Raw genomic sequence first — 17,412 nt, forward strand, 5'->3', positions numbered from 1 at the left:
CACAGTAGGAGCAGAACAAGGCTACACGGCCCCTGGGCCCGCTCCACTACCCACAGGGCCATGACCATTCCGAACCCAGACTCATGTCCAATTTCCTGCCCGCTCCCCGTAACCCTTTATTCCCTTTACTTCTAGGAAACTATCTATTTCTGTTTTAAATTTATTTAATGATGTAGCTTCCACAGCTTTCTGGGGCAGCAAATTCCACAAACCTACCACCCTCTGAGTGAAGAAGTTTCTCCTCATCTCAGTTTTGAATGAGCAGCCCCTTATTTTAAGATTATGCCCCCTAGTTCTAGTTTCACCCATCATTGGGAACATCCTCACCGCATCCACCCGATCAAGCCCCTTCACAATCTTATATGTTTCAATAAGATCGCCTCTCATTCTTCTGAACTCCAATGAGTAGAGTCCCAATCTACTCAACCTCTCCTCATATGACCACCCCCTCATCCCCGGGATTAACCGAGTGAACCTTCTTTGTACTGACTCGAGAGCAAGTATGTCTTTTCTTAAGTATGGACACCAAAACTGTATGCAGTTTGTGGAGTAGGACTGTGTTTGAGTGAAGCGGGACTGTGTTTGAGTGAAGCGGGACTGTGTATGAGTGGAGTGGGACTGTGTTTGAGTGGAGCGGGACTGTGTTTGAGGAGCGGTACTGTGTTTGAGAAGCAGTACTGTGTTTGAGGAGCAGGACTGTGTATCAGTGGTGCGGGAATGTTTTTGAGTAAAGCGAGACTGTGTATGAGTGGAGCGGGCCTGTGTTTGAGTGGAGTGGGACTGTGTTTGAGTGGAGCGGGACAGTATTTGATGAGTGGGACTGTGTTTGAGTGGAGTGGGACTGTGTATGAGTGGAGCGGGACTGTGTTTGAGTGGTGCGGGACTGTGTTTGAGTGGTGTGGGAATGTGTTTGAGTGGAGCGGGACAGTGTGAGTGGAATGGGACAGTGTTTGAGGAGCAGGACTGTGTTTGTGGAGTAGGACTGTGTTTGAGTGAAGTGGGACTGTGTTTGTGGAGTAGGACTGTGTTTGAGTGAAGCGGGACTGTGTTTGAGTGAAGCGGGACTGTGTATGAGTGGAGCGGGACTGTGTTTGAGTGGAGCGGGACTGTGTTTGAGGAGCGGTACTGTGTTTGAGAAGCGGTACTGTGTTTGAGGAGCGGGACTGTGTATCAGTGGTGCGGGAATGTTTTTGAGTAAAGCGAGACTGTGTATGAGTGGAGCGGGCCTGTGTTTGAGTGGAGTGGGACTGTGTTTGAGTGGAGCGGGACAGTATTTGATGAGTGGGACTGTGTATGAGTGGAGTGGGACTGTGTATGAGTGGAGCAGGACTGTGTATGAGTGGTGCGGGACTGTGTATGAGTGGAGAAGGACTGTGTATAAGTGGAGCGGGACTGTGTATGAGTGGAATGGAACAGTGTTTGAAGAGCAGGACTGTGTTTGTGGAGCGGGACTGTGTATGAGTGGAATAGGACTGTTTTTGAAGAGCGGGACTGTGTTTGTGGAGAGGGACTGTGTTTGAGTGGAGCGGGACTGTGTTTGAGTGGAGCGGTACTGTGTTAAATATACCATTTAACTGTAGTTTAATTGGTGGGATTGATTTGATTTAATTTAATTGCAATTAATTAAAGGGTAAGTCATGGCAGGACAGCCCAGTGCCATGGTCTGCTGCTCCTGCGATATGTGGGAACTCAGGGACACTTCCTGTGTCCCTGACAACTATGTGTGCAGGAAGTGTGTCCAGCTGCAGCTACTGGCAGACCGCATTACGGTGCTGGAGCTGCGATTAGATACATACTGGACCATTTGCGAGGCTGAGGGCGTCGTGAATAGCACGTTTAATCAGTTGGTCACACCGCAGGCAAAGGTTGGACAGGCAGAAAGGGAATGGGTGACCAACAGACAGAGTACTAGGCACAGGCAGGATGAGGTCCTAAAAGCTGAATATAGGGAGTTAGGAGGTAAATTAAAAAATAGGACCTCAAAGGTAGTAATCTCAGGATTGCTACCAGTGCCACGTGCTAGTCAGAGTAGAAATAGAAGGATATTTCAGATGAATACGTGGCTAGAGGAATGGTGCGAGGGGGAGGGATTCAAATTCCTGGGACATTGGAACCGGTTCTGGGGGAGGTGGGACCAGTTCAAACCGGACGGTTTGCACCTGGGCAGGGCCGGGACTGATGCCCTAGGGGGAGTGTTTGCTGGTGCTCTGGGGGAGGGTTTAAACTAAAATGGCAGGGGGTTGGGAACCTGAGCAGGGGGACAGGGGAAAGGGAAACAAGGATAAAAGCAAAAGTTAGGAAGGAGAAAAACAAAAGTGGCAGTCAGAGAAATCAACGGTTTAAATCAAACATGGCCACAGTAAATAATAATTCTGATAGGTGTAAGAGCGTTAAAAAAACAAGCCTGAAGGCTTTGTGTCTTAATGCGAGGAGCATTCGTAATAAGGTGGATGAATTGGCTGCGCAAATAGAGGTAAACGAATATGATTTGATGGGGATTACGGAAACATGGCTCAAGGATGGCCAAGGCTGGGAACTCAACATCCAGGGGTAATCAACATTCAGGAAAGATAGGCAAAAAGGAAAGGGACTTGGGGTAGCATTGCTGGTTAAAGAAGGGATTAACACAATTGTAAGGAAGGATATTAGCTCTGATGATGTGGAATCTGTATGGGTAGAACTGAGAAATACCAAGCGGCAGAAAACGTTAGTGGGAGTGGTATATAGACCTCCCAACAGTAAAGCGGAGGTTGGGGATGGCAATAAAAGGGAAATTAGAGAAGCGTGCAATAAGGGCACAGCAGTCATCATGGGTGACTTTAATCTACATATAGATTGGGCTAACCAAATTAGTAACAATACTGTGGAGGAGGAATTCCTGGAGTGTTTACGGGATGGTTTCCTGGACCAATATCTTGAGGAACCAACCAGAGATCAGGCCATCTTAGACTGGGTATTATGTAATGAGAAAGGTGTAGGAGTCTACGTGCTCCTAGCAAAAAATACTGAACTCGGAGAGGTTCAACAGAAAAGGTTTAATTGTTGAGGCTGCATGCTGAACACAAAATGGAGTCAGGGACTACACAAAGTATGACTGCCTTTCATCAGTGCACAGCTTTGACTGCTCCTCCCCTGCTCTGGGCTTAATTATGTTGCAGATCGAGTTTCTTAAAGGTGTGATCCTTCTTAAAGGCATGACGCCTGATTTATAGTCTACGGACCGGAAAGCGGATTGTGTCCGTTCTGTGCTCGGTACGCCACACAGCTCCCCCCAGAATCCGCTAGTAGGGAGTGTACGAACCGGCGTGGTGGCTTGATGGCACGGCCGGAACGGCTCTTGGCGGTTGGTGTCGGGAGCGGGGCGGTCGGACGCGTCGGGCTCTTAGGTGGTCTGCCCCGCGGTGGGGGTTGGCCCACCTGAACGGGTTCGTCGGGCTCTAGGTGTGCCAGCTTGAGCCGGTCGACCGACACCTTGTCAGTTCTGTCGCCCACTTCGAGGAGGAAGAACTTGTTCCCCGTCTGGAGTATCTTGTAGGGTCCGTCGTATGGGGGCCGTAGGGGTCCTCGGTGGGCGTCATGGTGCACGAAAACAAATTTGGCCATGTGCAGGCTAGGTGGTACGCGGGTTGCTGGTTCGCTGTGCCGGCCGGTGGGTACCGGAGCGAACTGTTGTGCTCGGTTGGCGAAAGCGCGGCGTTGCTGGTCAGCCGACCAGGGGGTCGTAGCGGTGGGCAGGAACTCTCCGGGTACGCGCAGCGGCTGGCCGTACACGAGTTCTGCCGCCGAGGCTTGCAGGTCTTCCTTGACCGCGGAGTGTAGGCCGAGTAGCACCCACGGGAGGTGGTCGAACCAAGCCTCGTCCTCGAGGCTGGCGCGGAGGGACGCCTTCATGGACCTGTGGAAACGCTCGCACAGTCCGTTGGCTTGGGGGTGGTAAGCCGTGGTGCAGTGAACGGCCACCCCGAGGTTTCGGGCGATGGCGGCCCACAGATCAGAGGTGAACTGCGGGCCTCTATCCGACGTCATGTCGGAGGGGACGCCGAACCAAGCGACCCAGGTACCGATGAACGCCCTCACGATGTTGGTGGTGGTGGTGGACGTCAGTGGAATGGCCTCGGGCCAGTGGGTGGTACGGTCCACGATTGTCAGCAGGTGCGTGTGACCTTGTGATGGCGGCAGGGGGCCGACGAGGTCGATGTGGACGTGGTCGAACCTCCTTTCTGGCACGGTGAACTCCTCGAGTGGGGCTTTGACGTGCTGGTGGATTTTGGCACGCTGGCAAGCTATGCAGGATCTGGCCCAGACGCGCACATCTTTGCGCAGGCCGCGCCAGACAAATCGGTTGGCCACCAGTCTAATGGACGTGCGGGTGCCGGGGTGTGAGAGGCCGTGGACGATGTCGAACACCCGTTTTCGCCAGGACGCCGGGACTACGGGGCGGGGTTGCGCCAAGGAGGTGTCGCATTTGACTGTGATGGCGGACGGGCCGCAGGCGACGTCAGTCAGTCGCAGCCCTGGGAGGGTAGTGGGCACGGAGAGCAGATCGGGGTCGGTGCGTTGCTCCGCTGCCAGTTGAGCATAGTCCACTGCCAGGTGGGCGCCCTGGATGGCGGGGCGGGATAGGCAGTCGGCCACCACGTTGTCTCGACCGGAGACGTGCCGGATGTCCGTGGTGAATTCGGACACCGCGGCGAGCTGGCGTTGTTGCCTGGCTGACCACGTGTCCGCAGATTTCGCCATCGCGAATGTCAGGGGTTTGTGGTCGACAAACGCGGTGAAGGGGCGGCCCTCCAGAAGGAATCTAAAATGGCGGACTGCCAGGTACAGTGCAAGGAGCTCACGGTCAAAGGCGCTGTATTTGGCCTCCGGGGGGCGCAGATGGCGGCTGAAAAAGGCCAGCGGTTGCCAGGCCCCATCGACCCACTTTTCGTACACGGCGCCGACCGCGTGGTCGGAGGCGTCCGTGGTGAGGGCCACCCTGGCGTTGGGCTGTGGGTGAGCGAGCATGGTGGCGTCGGCGAGCGCCTTTTTGGTCGAGTCGAAAGCGGTCAACATGTCCGCCGACCACTCGATCGCCATTCTGTCTTTCTTACCCCGGAGGGCTTCATATAGGGGCCGCATGAGGGAGGCCGCTCCGGGAATTAAGCGGTTGTAAAAGTTGATCATCCCCAAGAACTCCTGGAGGCCTTTGATGGTGGTAGGCCGGGGGAACTGCTGGACGGCTTGCACCTTGGCGGGCAGGGGAATGGCTCCGTCCTGCGTGATGTGGTGGCCGAGGAATTCGATCCTGCTGAGGCCGAATTGGCACTTGGCTGAGCTGATGATGAGCCCGTGCTCACTGAGCCGCTGGAACAGGGTGCGGAGGTGCTCGATGTGTTCCTGCTTGGAGGAGCTAGCTACCAGGATGTCATCCAGGTAGACAAAGAGGAACTTCAGGTCCCGGAGGACCGAGTCCATGAGCCGCTGGAAGGCCTGGGCTGCGTTTTTGAGGCCGAAGGGCATTCGGAGGAACTCGAATAGCCCAAAAGGGGTGATAATGGCCGTCTTGGGAACGTCCGTGGGGTGGACTGGCACCTGATGGTAACCGCGCACCAGGTCGACTTTGGAGAAGACTGAGTGGCCGGCCAGTCTAGCCGAGAAGTCTTGAATGTGCGGTATGGGGTACCGATCCGGCGTGGTGGCGTCGTTTAGGCGCCGGTAGTCCCCGCAGGGGCGCCATCCCCCGTCGGGTTTGGTGACGATGTGGAGTGGGGAGGCCCAGGGGCTGTTGGAGCGGCGGATGATGCCAAGCTGCTCCATTGTGGCGAACTCAGCCCGCGCGATCTCCAGCTTGGCCGGGTCCAGCCTGCGGGCGTGGGCATACACCGGTGGGCCTGTGGTGGGGATGAAGTGTTCTACCCTGTGCTTAGCAACCTTCGCGGAGAAGGTCAGGTTGGTGAGGGCTGGGAACTCAGCCAGGAGTGCTGAGTAGTCGTCCGTTGAGCGGGCGCGGCACTGCCATGCCATTTTGGCGGGTTGTGGGGGGGCCATGGCGCCCGGGACAGGTGAGATGGTGTTCATGTCCACGAGGCGGCGCCGAGGCCTGTCGACCAACAGGCCGTGGGAGCACAGGAAATCCGCACCGAGGAGCGGGGAGAGCACCATGGTGGTGATAAACTCCCAGTGGTAGCGGCGGCCTGCGAGGTCGATGGTGACGGTGTGGGTGCCGTACGTCCGGATGTCGGTGCCGTTGGCGGCAGCCAGCGCAGGGCCGCGGCCGCCTCGCTGGATCTCGAGGGCGGACGCGGGGATGATGCTGCGCTGCACGCCCGTGTCGCATAGGAAACGGCGTCCGGAGGCGCTGTCCATAACGTACAGCAGCGCGCCTGCTTGCCCCACGGCCATCGTGTAGGTTGGTGTGGGGGCGGTTGGAAACGTGCAGGGATGGCTGCAGCGGCGTGCCCGTGCGCCGAACCGGGTATGGAAGTAACAGTAGCCCTGGGTCGGAGGGCTTGGGGGACGTGGGGGCCTCGTGGCCGAGCTGTGTGGCCACGCGATAGAGGGTGGAGCGCGCGCCGACGCTGCGGAGGCCAGGTCGGGGGTGACAGCGTGGTTGGAGCTGGCGGACAGGAGCTTATCGGCTTCGTCGGCCAGGGCCTCGAGGTCCGTGAGGCTGGACGCCACGATCGCCGGGCAGATGCTGGGAGGTAGTTGGCGGATAAAGAGCGTGTGGAAGCGGGAGCCGGGCGGTTTCTCGTCGATCAGAGCAAGCATGTGTGAGAGCAAGTCTGACGGCGTGGAGTCACTGAGGCCCGGGAGGTCGAGGAGGTGGCAGTTGCGCACGAATTGGGAGGCTGTGAATTTTTTAATGAGCGCGGCCTTGAGATGTGCGTACTTGCCTTCCTCCGGAGGGCTTTGTAGTGTTGTCCAGACTTTCGTGATTGTGGAGCTGCCCAGGGAGGCGAGGAGGTAGTCGTACATCGTTGCGTCGGCGGTGATGCCGTGGAGTCGGAATTGCGATTCGGCTTGAAGGAACCAGGCGGTGGCCAGGTTCTCCCAGAACTCCGGCAGCTTCACAGAAACTGCGTTTGTGTCAGCCATGGTTAAGCTTAGGAGTCGTCCTGAGCGTCGGGGTCACCAATGTAGGAGTCTACGTACTCCTAGCAAAAAATACTGAACTCGGAGAGGTTCAACAGAAAAGGTTTAATTGTTGAGGCTGCATGCTGAACACAAAATGGAGTCAGAGACTACACAAAGTACAACTGTCTTTTCTCAGTGCACAGCTTCGACTGCTCCTCCCCCGCTCTGGGCTTAACTATGTTGCAGATCGAGTTTCTTAAAGGTGTGATCCTTCTTAAAGGCATGACGCCTGATTTATAGTCTATGGAACGGAAAGCGGATTGTGTCCGTTCTGTGCTCGGTACGCCACAAAGGATTAATTAGCAATCTTGTTGTATGAGGCCCCTTGGGTCGGAGCGATCATAATATGATAGAATTCTTCATTAAGGTGGAGAGTGAAGTAGTTGACTCAGAGACTAGGGTCCTGAATTTAAATAAAGGAAACTACGATGGTCTGAGGCACGAGTTGGGTAGGATTGATTGGGGAATGGCACTCAAAGGGTTAACGGTGGATAGGCAATGGCAAACATTCAAAGACCGCATGGATGAACTACAGAATTTGTTCATCCCAGTTTGGCATAAAAATAAAACAAAAAAGGTGACTCAACCGTGGCTAACGAGGGAATTTAGTGATAGCATAAGATCCAAGGAGAGGACATATAAATTGGCCAGCAAAAGCAGTAAACCAGAGGATTGGGAGCAGTTTAGGATTCAACAAAGGAGGACAAAGGGATTAATTAAGAAAGGGAAAATAGAACCTCTAGTATTATCTTCTCTAGTACTATCCAACACACACTCACTCTTTTATGTACCTTATTCCTCTTTTCTACTCCTATATGCTGGTGCCCAGCCCCCTGCCAAGCTAGTTTAAACCCTCCCCAGCAGCACTAGCAAACCCCCCCGCAAGAATATTGGTCCCGGTTCTGTTGAGGTGCAACCAGTCCGGCTTGTACAGGTCCCACCTTCCCCAGAAACGGTCCCAATGCCTCAGGAATCGAAAGCCCTCCCTCCTGCACCATCTATTCTATCCTCCTATTCCTGTACTCACTAGCACGGGGCCGCAAACCGGAGCTCGAGTTGCTGCAGTTGGCGACACTTCCTGCACACGTGGTCGTCCAGGTCGCAAGAAGTGCCCAGGATATCCCACATGGCACAGGATGAGCAAATCACGGGACTGAGCTGCCCTGCCATGTCTCTATTAGTTTAACTAGTTAAGCTATAAATGTAATATTACAGTTTCCCGCTCCTAGTGTAAACCACTGTCTTAGTTTAGAGAAAAAAAACCTTAATACTCACCAACCAATCACTTACCTGCTGTCCTGTGACATCACACCTTGGTATTTTTGGAAATCGGGGAAGGTTCGGCCGCTGCCACCGATGAGCTGGCGCTGTTCGTCCACTCTCTGCTGTAAGTCCCACCTCCGATGAGCTGGTGCTGTTCGTCCGCTCTCTGCTGTAAGTCCCGCCTCCGATGAGCTGGTGCTGTTCGTCCGCTCTCTGCTGTAAGTCCAGCCTCCGATGAGCTGGCGCTGTTCGTCCGCTCTCTGCTGTAAGTCCCCGCCTCCGATGAGCTGGCGCTGTTCGTCCGCTCTCTGCTGTAAGTCCCGCCTCCGATGAGCTGGCGCTGTTCGTCCGCTCTCTGCTGTAAGTCCCACCTCCGATGAGCTGGCGCTGTTCGTCCGCTCTCTGCTGTAAGTCCTGCCTCCGATGAGCTGGCGCTGTTTGTCCGCTCTCTGCTGTAAGTCCCACCTCCGATGAGCTGGCGCTGTTCGTCCGCTCTCTGCTGTAAGTCCCACCACCGATGAGCTGGTGCTGTTCGTCCGCTCTCTGCTGTAAGTCCCACCTCCGATGAGCTGGCGCTGTTCATCCGCTCTCTGCTGTAAGTCCCACCACCGATGAGCTGGCGCTGTTCGTCCGCTCTCTGCTGTAAGTCCTGCCTCCGATGAGCTGGTGCTGTTCGTCCGCTCTCTGCTGTAAGTCCAACCTCCGATGAGCTGGCGCTGTTTGTCCGCTCTCTGCTGTAAGTCCAACCTCCGATGAGCTGGTGCTGTTCGTCCGCTCTCTGCTGTAAGTCCCCGCCTCCGATGAGCTGGCGCTGTTCGTCCGCTCTCTGCTGTAAGTCCCGCCTCCGATGAGCTGGCGCTGTTCGTCCGCTCTCTGCTGTAAGTCCCACCACCGATGAGCTGGCGCTGTTCGTCCGCTCTCTGCTGTAAGTCCAACCTCCGATGAGCTGGCGCTGTTCGTCCGCTCTCTGCTGTAAGTCCCACCACCGATGAGCTGGCGCTGTTCGTCCGCTCTCTGCTGTAAGTCCCGCCTCCGATGAGCTGGCGCTGTTCGTCCGCTCTCTGCTGTAAGTCCCTCCTCCGATGAGCTGGCGCTGTTCGTCCGCTCTCTGCTGTAAGTCCCACCACTGATGAGCTGGCGCTGTTCGTCCGCTCTCTGCTGTAAGTCCCTCCTCCGATGAGCTGTCGCTGTTCGTCCGCTCTCTGCTGTAAGTCCCACCACCGATGAGCTGGCGCTGTTCGTCCGCTCTCTGCTGTAAGTCCCACCACTGATGAGCTGTTGCTGTTCGTCCACTCTCTGCTGTAAGTCCCTCCTCCGATGAGCTGTCGCTGTTCGTCCGCTCTCTGCTGTAAGTCCAACCTCCGATGAGCTGGCGCTGTTCGTCCGCTCTCTGCTGTAAGTCCCGCCTCCGATGAGCTGGCGCTGTTCGTCCGCTCTCTGCTGTAAGTGCTGCCTCCGATGAGCTGGCGCTGTTCGTCCGCTCTCTGCTGTAAGTCCAACCTCCGATGAGCTGGCGCTGTTCGTCCGCTTTCTGCTGTAAGTCCCTCCTCCGTTGAGCTGGCGCTGTTCGTCCGCTCTCTGCTGTAAGTCCCTCCTCCGTTGAGCTGGCGCTGTTCGTCCGCTCTCTGCTGTAAGTCCCTCCTCCGTTGAGCTGGCGCTGTTCGTCCGCTCTCTGCTGTAAGTCCCGCCACTGATGAGCTGGCGCTGTTCGTCCGCTCTCTGCTGTAAGTCCCACCACCGATGAGCTGGCGCTGTTCGTCTGCTCTCTGCTGTAAGTCCCACCTCCGATGAGCTGGCGCTGTTCGTCCGCTTTCTGCTGTAAGTCCCGCCTCCGATGAGCTGGCGCTGTTCGTCCGCTCTCTGCTGTAAGTCCAACCTCCGATGAGCTGGCGCTGTTCGTCCGCTCTCTGCTGTAAGTCGCACCACCGATGAGCTGGCGCTGTTCGTCCGCTCTCTGCTGTAAGTCCCGCCTCCGATGAGCTGGTGCTGTTCGTCCGCTCTCTGCTGTAAGTCCCTCCTCCGATGAGCTGGCGCTGTTCGTCCGCTCTCTGCTGTAAGTCCCACCACTGATGAGCTGGCGCTGTTCGTCCGCTCTCTGCTGTAAGTCCCTCCTCCGATGAGCTGTCGCTGTTCGTCCGCTCTCTGCTGTAAGTCCCACCACCGATGAGCTGGCGCTGTTCGTCCGCTCTCTGCTGTAAGTCCCACCACTGATGAGCTGTCGCTGTTCGTCCACTCTCTGCTGTAAGTCCCTCCTCCGATGAGCTGTCGCTGTTCGTCCGCTCTCTGCTGTAAGTCCAACCTCCGATGAGCTGGCGCTGTTCGTCCGCTCTCTGCTGTAAGTCCCGCCTCCGATGAGCTGGCGCTGTTCGTCCGCTCTCTGCTGTAAGTCCTGCCTCCGATGAGCTGGCGCTGTTCGTCCGCTCTCTGCTGTAAGTCCAACCTCCGATGAGCTGGCGCTGTTCGTCCGCTCTCTGCTGTAAGTCCAACCTCCGATGAGCTGGCGCTGTTCGTCCGCTTTCTGCTGTAAGTCCCTCCTCCGTTGAGCTGGCGCTGTTCGTCCGCTCTCTGCTGTAAGTCCCGCCACTGATGAGCTGGCGCTGTTCGTCCGCTCTCTGCTGTAAGTCCCACCACCGATGAGCTGGCGCTGTTCGTCTGCTCTCTGCTGTAAGTCCCACCTCCGATGAGCTGGCGCTGTTCGTCCGCTTTCTGCTGTAAGTCCCGCCTCCGATGAGCTGGCGCTGTTCGTCCGCTCTCTGCTGTAAGTCCCACCTCCGATGAGCTGGCGCTGTTCGTCCGCTCTCTGCTGTAAGTCCAACCTCCGATGAGCTGGCGCTGTTCGTCCGCTCTCTGCTGTAAGTCCAACCTCCGATGAGCTGGCGCTGTTCGTCCGCTCTCTGCTGTAAGTCCAACCTCCGATGAGCTGGCGCTGTTCGTCCGCTCTCTGTTGTAAGTCCCACCTCCGATGAGCTGGCGCTGTTCGTCCGCTTTCTGCTGTAAGTCCCGCCTCCGATGAGCTGGCGCTGTTCGTCCGCTCTCTGCTGTAAGTCCCACCTCCGATGAGCTGGCGCTGTTCGTCCGCTCTGCTGTAAGTCCAACCTCCGATGAGCTGGCGCTGTTCGTCCGCTCTCTGCTGTAAGTCCCACCACTGATGAGCTGGCGCTGTTCGTCCGCTCTCTGCTGTAAGTCCCACCTCCGATGAGCTGGCGCTGTTCGTCCGCTCTGCTGTAAGTCCAACCTCCGATGAGCTGGCGCTGTTCGTCCGCTCTCTGCTGTAAGTCCAACCTCCGATGAGCTGGTGTTGTTCGTCCGCTCTCTGCTGTAAGTCCCGCCTCCGATGAGCTGGCGCTGTTCGTCCGCTTTCTGCTGTGAGTCCCACCTCCGATGAGCTGGCGCTGTTCGTCCGCTCTGCTGTAAGTCCCTCCTCCGATGAGCTGGCGCTGTTCGTCCGCTCTCTGCTATAACTCCTGCCTCCGATGAGCTGGCGCTGTTCGTCTGCTCTCTGCTGTAAGTCCCGCCTCCGATGAGCTGGCGCTGTTCGTCCGCTCTGCTGTAAGTCCCTCCTCCGATGAGCTGGCGCTGTTCGTCCGCTCTCTGCTGTAAGTCCCACCACCGATGAGCTGGCGCTGTTCGTCCGCTCTCTGCTGTAAGTCCCACCACCGATGAGCTGGCGCTGTTCGTCCGCTCTCTGCTGTAAGTCCAACCTCCGATGAGCTGGCGCTGTTCGTCCGCTCTCTGCTGTAAGTCCCACCACCGATGAGCTGGCGCTGTTCGTCCGCTCTCTGCTGTAAGTCCCACCACCGATGAGCTGGCGCTGTTCGTCCGCTCTCTGCTGTAAGTCCCACCACCGATGAGCTGGCGCTGTTCGTCCGCTCTCTGCTGTAAGTCCCACCGCCGATGAGCTGGCGCTGTTCGTCCGCTTTCTGCTGTAAGTCCCACCTCCGCTGCTTCCCAATGAGCTTGCGCTGTTGGGCTGAATGGCCTGTTTCTGTAAATTCTATGTAATTCTCTGGAACTATTGCCATGCTCCACGCACACACACAGGGCATGGTCATCATACGATGTGAATGTTTTGACTGTCACAGAAACGTAGCACGGTGCCATGGAGTTTAGACGGAGTACATATCATTCTGTTCACCCAGTTTCCAACCTCAGCAACAACAATGGACAGTTGCAACTCTGTTGGACGGAGTATTAATCAGGAAATAGTTGAGGCTTGTAATAAGGGAACAGCTATAATTATGGGGGATTTTAATTATCATATTAACTGGACAAATCAAATTGGGCAGAGCAGCCTTGAGGATGAGTTCATTGAGTGTATTAGGGATGGGTTTCTTGAGCAGTATGTAACTGAACCGACCAGGGGGCAAGCAACCTTAGATTTGGTCCTGTGTAATGAGACAGGATTAATTAAAATGTCCTAGTAAAGGATCCCCTTGGAATGAGTGACCATAACATGGTTGAGTTCCATATTCAAGTAAAGGGTGAGAAGGTTGGATCTCAAACAAGCGTGCTGAGCTTGAATAAAGGAGACTATGAAGGTATGAGAGCGGAATTGATTAGAGTGGACTGGGAAAATAGATTAAAGGGTAAGACGGTACATGATCAGTGGTGTACATTTAAGGAGTTATTTTACAACTTCCAAAAACATTATATTCCACTGAGGAAAAAAGGGTGTAAAAGAAAAGATAGCCATCCGTGGCTAAGTAAAGTAATTAAGGATAGTATCCGACCAAAAACAAGGGCATATAAGGTAGCCAAATCTAGTGGGAGGATGGAAGATTGGGAAGTCTTTAAAAGACAGCAAAAAATAACTGAAAGATTGATTAAGAAAGGGAAGATAGATTATGAAAGTAAATTAGCAAAAAATATAAAAACAGACAGTAAAAGTTTCTATAGTTATATAAAAAGAAAAAGGGTGGCTGAAGTAAATGTTGGTCCCTTAGAGGATGAGACCGGGAAATTAATGGTGGGAAACATGGAGATGGCAAAAACACTGAACAATTATTTTGTACCAGTCTTTACAGTAGAGGACACCAAGAATATCCCAACACTGGACAAACAGGGGGCTCTAGGGGGGGAGGAACTAAATACAATTAAAATCACTAAGGAAGTGGTACTTGGTAAAATAATGGGACTCAAGGCAGATAAATCACCTGGACCTGATGGCTTACATCCTAGGGTCTTGAGGGAAGTGGCGGTAGGGATTGTGGATGCATTGGTAATAATTTTCCAAAACTCACTGGACTCAGCAAAGGTCCCGGCAGATTGGAAAACTGCTAATGTAACACCCTTATTTAAAAAGGGTAGTAGGCAGAAGGCTGGAAACTATAGACCTGTTAGCCTAACATCTGTGGTTGGTAAAATGTTAGAGTCCATTATTAAGGAGACAGTAACGGGACATTTGGATAAACATAATTTAATAGGACAAACTCAGCATGGTTTCATGAAGGGGAAGTCATGTTTGACAAATTTGCTTGAGTTTTTTGAGGAAGTAACATACAGGGTGGATAAAGGGGAACCAGTGGACGTAGTGTATTTAGACTTCCAAAAGGCATTTGACAAGGTGCCACACAAAAGATTATTGCTCAAGATAAAAAATCACGGGATTGGGGGTAATATTCTGGCGTGGGTGGAGGATTGGCTCTCTAACAGAAAGCAGAGAGTTGGGATAAATGGTTCATTCTCAGATTGGCAACCAGTAACTAGTGGTGTTCCGCAGGGGTCAGTGCTGGGTCCCCAACTCTTTACAATCTGTATTAACAATTTGGAGGAGGGGACCGAGTGTAACATATCAAAGTTTGCAGATGATACAAAGATGGGACGGAAAGTAGTGAGTGAGGAGGACATAAAAAACCTGCAAAGGGACATAGACAGGCTAAGTAAGTGGGCAGAGATTTGGCAGATGGAATACAATACTGGAAAGTGTGAGGTTATGCACTTTGGCAGGAAAAATCATAGAGCAAGTTATTATCTTAATGGCAAGAAACTGGAAAGTACTGTAGTACAAAGGGATCTGGGGGTCCTGGTGCACGAAACTCAAAAAGTTAGTATGCAGGTGCAGCAAGTGATCAAGAAGGCCAATGGAATGTTGGCTTTTATTGCTAGGGGGATGGAATATAAAAACAGGGAGGTATTGCTGCAGTTGTACAAGGTATTGGTGAGACCGCACCTGGAATACTACATACAGTTTTGGTGTCCATACTTAAGAAAAGACATACTTGCTCTCGAGTCAATACAAAGAAGGTTCACTCGGTTAATCCCGGGGATGAGGGGGTGGTCATATGAGGAGAGGTTGAGTAGATTGGGACTCTACTCATTGGAGTTCAGAAGAATGAGAGGCGATCTTATTGAAACATATAAGATTGTGAAGGGGCTTGATCGGGTGGATGCGGTGAGGATGTTCCCAATGATGGGTGAAACTAGAACTAGGGGGCATAATCTTAAAATAAGGGGCTGCTCATTCAAAACTGAGATGAGGAGAAACTTCTTCACTCAGAGGGTGGTAGGTTTGTGGAATTTGCTGCCCCAAAAAGCTGTGGAAGCTACATCATTAAATAAATTTAAAACAGAAATAGATAGTTTCCTAGAAGTAAAGGGAATTAAGGGTTACGGGGAGCGGGCAGGAAATTGGACATGAGTCTAGGTTCGGAATGGTCATGGCCCTGTGGGTAGTGGAGCGGGCCCAGGGGCCGTGTAGCCTTGTTCTGCTCCTACTGTGTTCTAATTCTGTGTTAGATTTCAGGAGATGGTTTTATTCCTGTTCCTGGCTGGGGTGGAGATCGCCTTTACAGAAGGTAAGTACTGTAGAAAATATAGGGACAGAGTGATCTCCTGGAAGAATTTCGATCGCCTAGATGGGTCGGAGAGGAATTTCCCAGATTTTTTTCTCCCAAATTGGCCATTGGGTCTTTATCTGGTTTTTCGCCTCTCCCGGGAGATCACATGGGTTCGGGTGGATGCAGAGTGATTGAAGATTTGAGGTTAGGATCAGATCAGCCATGGTCTTATTGAATGGTGGAGCAGGCTCGAGGGGCCGATTGGCCGACTCCTGCTCCTATTTCTTATGTTTTTATGTTCTTATCAGGACCTCCCCTTTAGGAATGAGACGAAACGTTGAGGGTGTCACACTTGGCCAATTCTGAGCAGCTCCTGAATATCGAAATGTACAGGCTCTGGGTCTGGGGTTAGCTCGGGTCTAGGGACAGCTTTGTTTAATATTAACATTAACAGCTTCCTCGCTCCACAGGTGTTGGAGCAGCTTCTCCAGGGCATTGTGAGCAGGAAATACCTGAAATACCTCCATGTGACTACAAGCCTGAACAATATGAGGTAAGAGACAGAGAGAGACAGAAAGAGAGAGACAGAGAGAGAGAGACAGAGAGAGAGAGACAGAGACAGAGAGAGGCAGAAACAAGAATTTGCAAAATGGGACAAACACCCAATTGAGATCCTACATGCAGAATTCTGTAAAAGTAGCCTCCGGACTCAAAGGAAAACCGTAAACAATGCATGCAGGGCAGAACTAGGCCAATATCCATTAATAATCACTATCCAAAAAAGAGCCACCAAATTTTGGAAACACCTAGAAATGAGCAACCCCCAATGCTATCATTACGAAGCCCTGAAATGCCAAGAGAGGACCATAAAGCAGAATACCCTCAGTCAACTAGTCCTGGGACTCAGTGAAGTCACTACTAACAATAACCAGCCCCAGGACAGTGACAGCGTAACACAAAGAATTCGATCCAACACAATCGTCGCTAAGCAAAAGGAAAAATATCTGTCATATTGGGCAGAAACAACAAAAACCCAAAGCAAACTCAATTGCTACTTGGCCCTAAACAGACAATACAACATGGCTGATTACCTGACCAGGGTAAAGGATAGCAAACTGAGAAAAACCTTGACAATGTACAGACTTAGTGAACATAGCCTGGCGATCGAAAAAGACCTGGCTACCAAGAGAGGACAGGATATGCTCTCACTGCAGTCAGGGAGTGGTGGAGACAGAGATGCACTTCCTCACAGCTTGTAGAAAATATCAGGGCATAAGGGAGAATTTCTACCCAAAATTCACAAAAATATGCCCGGAATTCAGAAATTTGAATGACGACCAAAAACTCCCATACCTACTAGGGGAAGCGAGAAATTGTGTAACCTTAGCGGCACACTATGTTACAGCTTGCCATAAACAGAGGGACAACCACTAAATATAAGAAAAGAGTATATACAAATTATATGAATGTATATTTATACACTCAGGGATATATCTGTTTATACACTGTATGGATAGATCTGTATTTTTGTGTACAACCATGAATGTTTTTCGATGCTTTGGCAACATAAGATGTACCTTGTGATGCCAATAAAGCGATTTGAAATGAATTGAATGAATTGAGACACAGAGCGAGAGAGACAGAGAGAGAGAGACAGAGAGAGACAGAGAATGAGAGAGACAGAGAGAGAGGCAGAGAGAGAGGCAGAGAGAGAGAGAGAGACAGAGAATGAGAGAGACAGAGAGTGAGAGAGAGAGAGACAGAGAAAGAACATAAGAAATAGGAGCAGGAGTCGGCCCTTCGAGCCTGCTCCGCCATTCAATGAGATCATGGCTGATCTTCTGCCTCAACTCCATTCACCGGCCCTATCGCCATATACCTTGATGCCTTTACTAGTCAGAAATCTATCGACATCTGTTTTGAATATACCCAATGACTGAGCCTCCACAGCCCTCTGGGGTAGAGAATTCCAAAGATTCACCACCCTCTGGGTGAAGAAATTTCTTCTCATCTCAGTCCTGAATGGCCTACCCTTTATCCTGAGGCTGTGGCCCCTGGTTCTAGATTCCCCAGCCAAGGGGAACATTCTCCCAGCATCCACCCTATCAAGCCCTGGAATAATTTTGTATGCTTCAATGAGATCCCCTCTCATTCTTCTGAATTCAAGAGAATACAGGCCTAGTTTACTCAATCTCTTCTCATACGACAGTCCCGCCATCCCAGGAATCAATCTCGTGAACCTTTGTTGCACTCC

The sequence above is a fragment of the Somniosus microcephalus genome, chromosome 1 (genome assembly GCF_052327205.1).
Source record: "Somniosus microcephalus isolate GS21.2 chromosome 1, FLI_Smic_1.0, whole genome shotgun sequence".
Taxonomy (NCBI): Eukaryota; Metazoa; Chordata; class Chondrichthyes; order Squaliformes; family Somniosidae; genus Somniosus; species Somniosus microcephalus.